Here is a 6800-nt window from a genome sequence, read left to right as displayed (position 1 = left end):
AACAACATGGATGGACCTAGAGGGTATCCTGCTAAGTGAAACAAGTCAGAGAAAGACAAATATTATATGATTTCACTTAAATGTGGAATCTAAAAAACAAATGAGCAAACAAACCAGAAATAGACTCATAAATACAGACAACGGGTCATTGCCAGAGGGGAAGACGGTAGGGGGCATGGTTGAAATTGGTGAAGAGGTTTAAGAGGTACAAGCTTCCAGTCATAAATAAGTCACAACAATGGAAGGTACAGCATAGGGAATAGTCAGTAATATTGGACCACGTTACACTTATGGTGAACACTAAATAATGTACAGAATTGTTGAATCCTTATGTTGTACACCTGAAATGAATATAACATTGTATGCCAACTATACTTCATAGTATAATAATAATAAAAAAAAACCCGAACTGTGTTTAACAACAATCATCTCAAAATTGCTCTCAATTTAACAACTGACTTGCAAGCCATTACAGCCAGCGCCATCCAGCACACTACTGGCCAGAAGGGGCAGTGGGAAAGAGCCCTTCTACCGACTGCTGATGCTCTGCAGTTAAGGAGGGAGGTTCCAATCCTGGTTTTGCTGCTTATTTGCCTTGTAACTGTGGACAGGACATGTACATTCAATGAGTTCCAGTTTTGTCACGTGTAGACTGGAGCTGACATTACTAACATCATAAAGTTGGCATAATAATAATATAATGAGCTGATGCATGTGAAAAAAGTGAGAAGGCCTGACACAGAGTAATTTCATAATAGTATTCTTGCCTATACATGTAAGGCTTCATCATTATCATGAGAATTATAGCTATTACATTTTTAATGTTTTCAATGGAGGTATGTCTATAATTTTACTTCTGTTAATTATAGACTTCTCTTAAGAATAAATTATCACTGACTTGAACGTGAAATACATATCAACTCCAGGTTGCCAAAGCTCATAGAGCATAATATGTCCTAATTTTGAACTCTCATTCTGCAATGAAAGCAAACTCCAACACACTGTTTTTAAAAAGATGACAGTTTATGACAGCCTCATGGTAGAGACCTCATTGTTTTTCACTTTTACCTTGTCAATTTATTTTTATCTCAATATAATGTTTCTCCTATATACCACAATTTCGCATTTCTGTCTTTTCCAATTTGGGTTTATTTATATCCTCCCTAATTGTATGTGGTAATATTATAATGTGTCAACAAATAAACTTTGTTTTGAAAATCTATTTAATCCTCACAATCATCCTTCTTAATTAAACAGTTCTTTGATATGATATGGAAGTTCATAGAAATGAAGGGATTTGCCCCAAGTCATACAAGTGATAGTGATTGATCTAGAATCTAAACCTAGGTAAGCTGACTACCTAGCTAGTGACGTAATCAGGCAGGCTAATTGAGAGGACTGTGTAGGAACCATTAGCTTGGGAAGCACTGGTAGGGGCACAGGAGATGTTGAACCTAGAGTCTCTCCTGAAGGATTGTTTGAACTTAGTTGTATCAAGGAAAACCACAACCGTAAGAGCAGCTATTTGGACTGGAAGACCAACCACTTATGGTTCACAGGAGTTAAGGGATGGCTATAAATTTTGATGAGAGGAGCAGATGAGAACATATAAGAAAGAAGGTCATGGCCCATTGAAGTAACCTCTGGAGAAAAGTTTCCTTTTTAGACATCTTTTTCCCTCTTGGGATAAATGCAGAGACTAAATGTATCGGGGAATCCTACTACAAGTCTTCTAGTGGGGTGCTGCTATAGGATGAGATGCTGGGTGTGGTCAGGAAAGGGTGCAGGTTTTACTTATAAAATTTGACAAAAATCATTCAATGATTTCCAGTACGGCCCAGTTCTGCCTTTCAAGTTCCAATCAATGATTCTTCCCCAGTTTAGATAAACTTGATTGCGCCTCCCACCACCACTGGAGAATGTTGATAAAAACTCCATTAGCCTGCATGAGATGATATTTAATTTGTACCTGCAAAACTTCTTTAGAGCCTAAATTGTTATATAGTTGCCATGTGCTGCTCAGGAGAGTAATTTCGGTGTGTATGCAAAGTTTTAATAAAAATAAGCCAGAACACATACTTCTTTAAATTTTTCCTTACAAATGTGTTTTAAGAATTCCAACTGCTATGTTCAATGGTGCATGGAAAATGATGTGTGCATTTCATTATATTGATGTACCTTAAAATTCAATGAACTTTCAAAGATAAGATGGATCCAAATAGGAAAAATCAGAACCAAACATAATACCATACCATTTAATGGTCAACATTGGAATATATTAATCATTAGATTTTTAATATTTAGCATTAACATATTTTGGTATAGATCATTGTTCTGTATTGAGAGATGCATCAGGTTAACTTTACCATTCAATTAGTGACACTGACACACAGTAATTAGATTTTACTGCCTGTATCAATTCAGTTTTTGAAACAGTATACCCCTAGATATAAAAGAAGCTCAGTATAATAACACCATGTCAGAACGCAAAAAATAATGAATCCCACTAGATAAATGGAAAAAAAAGCCTGATAATTCCTAGAAACCATAAAATTTAATAACTTCAGCTAATTATAACAAATAATGGCATATAACATCTTGCACAGGGAAGGGACGGGCAGGTGGTTGTGGGTGTATGATCTCTAGGTAGTTTGCTTCTATTTTCCTTTAAAATGGTGACAATAGTAATATTTATCTGATAGGAGTAAGCCAAAGATTAGATAATACATATAAAGCACTTTTACCAGTGCCAGGCACAGATTATATGCTCAATACCTATGTTATCATCATTATTAAACTGTCTTAATAAGTACTTGCTTTTAAGACACATTCTAGCTGTTTATGGAAATTTAGTACAAATACTGATTGGAATATGTTAAAGTGTGCATGGATTTTCTTTTTCTCCCCACTTGCTTACGAAACATTTTTAAATTTATTCACAGGATGGGGTGCCTGGGTGGCACAGTCAGGTAAGTGACCGACTCTTGGTTTTGGCTCAGGTCATGATCCCAAGGTTGTGAGATCAATTTCCGTTCAGGCTCCGTGCTCAGCGCAAAGTCCGCTTCAGACTGTCTCTCCCTCCCCGTCTGCTCCTCTCCCAGCTCATTTGTGCACTTTCTCTCTCTCAAATAAATAAAATCTTTAAAAAAATTTTAGTCACAGGACATGGCTAATTTTTCAAGCCCGCAGGGTCTATGATTAGTTACATCATGGAGTAAGTACAAAGGAGCCCCATAAATAGATGTGGAAAAAATAATCTATATTAATTCATTATATACACTATAGTAGTCCTGCTCATACCATGAGGACATAATCTATCCCACAGTCTGTCTGAACATTGTTTTCTAGATATAGATGCTTATGATGAATCTCCTATGTCCCTTTGACTATGTGATTAGAAAGAAATAGCCTCAGAGATGCTGTGGCAGCAAGGATTAAATATCATTTTCTTGATGATATAGAAGAAAAATCACATCTGATTTCTAATGTAATTGGGATGTAAGAGATGACAATTTGTGTGAATTTTTGTATCACACTAATGAGAAAATATATATTCACAATTTTAAAAAGGACACTATCCTTCTATCTTATTTCCTCCAATGAGAGAAAAATATCAACTTTCAGCCTTTATACATAATTTGGCTCATGACTGACATAAAATCTGATTACCAGGGATGATGCTCAAGCAAGGAAAGTTGAGATGCCTAGAAGTTAGCAAGATGCAGAACCTTGGAGTGTTTTCTTTCTGGAAGCCCCCTTTACCTGTGCAGACCACAGGGCTTGCCCCCCTGCACCACTGAGCCACTCTGTTCTCAGGAGTCAAGAAGTGCTCATTTCTCTGTGAGAGCTGCTATTCACTGCTGCTTCTCTGACTATTCAAAAAAACTCTACAAAATTAAAGAGAAATATATACAAAAAATAAATAACTACATCTGAAAATGTTCCCTGGCTAGGTCACGTTTACAGTAAAACCTGCCAAAGAAAGGATGATGAACCAGACCCATCAGCAATGAAGAGACTCAAGATTGCACAATGGCCTGAGTTCATCAGACCACTCCTGAGGACACTGTCTGCTTTCTGATTGGATCAAATGCTACATCTTGACTGCTTTACAGGCCATAATTCTCATCCATCCCAACTCCTTTGGCTCCCACGTCATTGATGTAGCAGAGGAGTCATAATTTTGGTCCCTTTCTCCTACCCAAACTTCTAATCTCTCCATTCTGAATTGGTCTAGTTATTCACCTTTTCCACTCTGTCCCCAGCCTCCTGCGGACTGTTAGATTAAATCACACATTTGAGCAGATTGGTGTCATCACGCTTTCCAGGAACACAGTGGCAGCTGGGTTTCAACACTGCTCAGCAATATTGTAATCCCCACTGGTCAACTACCTGGGCTGTTCATCATAGCAACGATTTTAATTCTTTATTAACCTCCTCACAAAACCTGCCACCAGCCACTTTTCTCTGCTGATAATTTCTCTTCCTTCACAGAGAAAATTGAGGCTTTTAACCTATATTCAAAACGTTTGCTTTTCTACTGACTCCCACACAGCCCTAAATATCCTCTGGTATCTCCTATTAAATGTACAGATACAGTTCTTTCCTCATCAAATCTCTGTCTTGAACTACTCCTTTATCTTTCTCCATCCTTTCATAGCCAAGTGTTTGGAAACAGGGATCAAATTCACTAATACATTTAGTTTCCCATTTAAAATTTTAATCTATAGCAAACTGACTTCTACCCCCATCTTCACTGAGAATGTTCTGGCTAAGTTCTTCAATTACCTTCTAAATGCCAAAGCCAAGGAAGCCTCCCCAACCTTCCTTTTATTTCAAGTCTCTACAGGGCCTGTATTTCGTCTTAGAAATACAAGTTATAAATGTATTTCTACTACAAAGATTGTACTTTTCCATTGTAGAATCTTTCAACTATATGAAAAGAAGGGGAAGAAATCTGTACACATCCTTGCCACTCAGGATAAAGTGGTGTTTCACACTCTCATGTATTTCTTTTTAAGATTTGTTCTAGGCACATACTGACATTCTGTACAAGTGAACACTATGCTTTTTTTTAAAACATTATACCATAAAAATTTCCTCGTGTTATTAAGTAATCTTTAGAAATGATATTTTAAGGCTGTATAATTTTCCATCATATGGAAAAATATACTGTACTTAATTCTTGCACAGCATGTAAACAACCAGACACATTCCTATAGTATTGAGTGTCCTTGAAAAACTTAACCTAAATGGTAGCAAAGGATTTTGGTACTGTAATTATATAATAATTAATCTCTCTTTCTGCTAGACTTTTAGGCTATCAAATTTTTGCTACCATAAATAGCATTACATTGAATGATAAGGTACTCAAGATTGTCTTCTCTGTGTGTATTTGCTAGCTCTTTCCAAATCAGAATATAAACTTTCCCTTTTAAGATACTTGTTTCTTTTGCAATTACCACATAGAATTTGTCCCTGTATCTCCAAAAGAACATATTATTGGAGCTTATACCTAGCTGGGAAGAAGACAGGGAACACCATTAGTGGCAAGGGGCATGGCTAAATATTGGGTTCTTTCATTCAGAGATAAGAGGGCCAATGTGAGATTCCTGGAAGTCTTATCTAGGAGATATCTTTTTATTTGTTTAGACTTTCCTAGGTTACAAAATTACTTTATTGTACCAAACACTGCTTATGCATTTCAATTACTGTACTTACCTTATATAGAAGTGAGGATTGTTGGTGACAATACTTTAGATACATTCTCTTCGACTGAGGGGGAGATGCTAAATAAATAATAAAGTCTTCCCTGGCTTCAGTTATTGCAGACAAAACTTGCTTTTTAATTTAACCTTTTAAAGACTCACAAAAGTCTGGAAATGATTTTGTTGTGTTATTTATGACTTATACTAATTAAGTCCGCCTCCCCTACTAAGCATGAGGGCACTGTGGAGAAAATGGATTGTCAAGGGCAAAGAGAGATGGCAGATCATTTAGTTTCAGTCTTGCTCTGAATCTTGGTCCAGTAATTAGCAGTCTAAAAGCTGAAACAAAGCATCAGAAGAAAGGAGAGTCTCTGCTGGTATCTGTGGAAAATAAGATGGGAATGAGAAAGATGGCAAGAAGAGAATCTTCCTATTTGAACACAAGTACAAATTTATACCTGATCTTGCTTCTGAAATTATTTTTCAGGAATTTGTGCATCATCCTTGTGCAGGGGGCCATGCTCATCTTCTCTGTATTACTCCACCAATTTTAGTACATGTGCTGCCAAAGCCAGCATGCTTCTAAAATTATTCTGATTTAAACTGTGAAAAAGATATGGAAAAGAACAAGTTTTAATTTTCTCCTTATGTTTATAGGGAACCAGCCTAGGAAGATAGTCTTTGATTAATTGATAGATTAGTTTAATGACCCCCAACTCATAACTGTATTTTCAAATTCAGTGATGGATGCAAGACCAGTTTTGATCAAAGCAGGCCTACATTTTCGGAAATCTCTTCCAACCCAAATAAATATAACTAAGTAGATTTTCTGACTTCAAGCTCCTGAAAAAGTAAATGGTGTTATACTGAAAGTTTTGGTTGAGACACACAGATATAAAAGACATTGTGTAATAAAGTGTGTAAGGAGTCAGATCACGATGTAGCTATCAAAAGGAAATGCTGGGAACCAATACTCACTTAGCTGGAGGGTAGAAAATGGTTAGGATTTTTAGTTATACAGAGAGGAGTTTTATGAAGATGATTTCTTCAGAGAAATCTATGCCATTCTTCCCACTTTGCAAGACACAAGAG

General features: G+C 36.5%; 1 non-coding gene across 1 annotated transcript; it reads right to left on the bottom strand.

Moving 5' to 3' along the window:
- Nucleotides 1-6180: 6180 nt before the first annotated feature.
- LOC112915902 (U6 spliceosomal RNA) lies at nt 6181-6286 on the bottom strand. The gene has a single exon (XR_003234191.1). It is a non-coding gene; the product is annotated as a U6 spliceosomal RNA (small nuclear RNA).
- Nucleotides 6287-6800: the final 514 nt, after the last annotated feature.

Source organism: Vulpes vulpes, chromosome 12, assembly GCF_048418805.1.
Source record: "Vulpes vulpes isolate BD-2025 chromosome 12, VulVul3, whole genome shotgun sequence".
Lineage (NCBI taxonomy): Eukaryota > Metazoa > Chordata > Mammalia > Carnivora > Canidae > Vulpes > Vulpes vulpes.
This window is presented reverse-complemented; position numbering and strand designations above follow the sequence as displayed.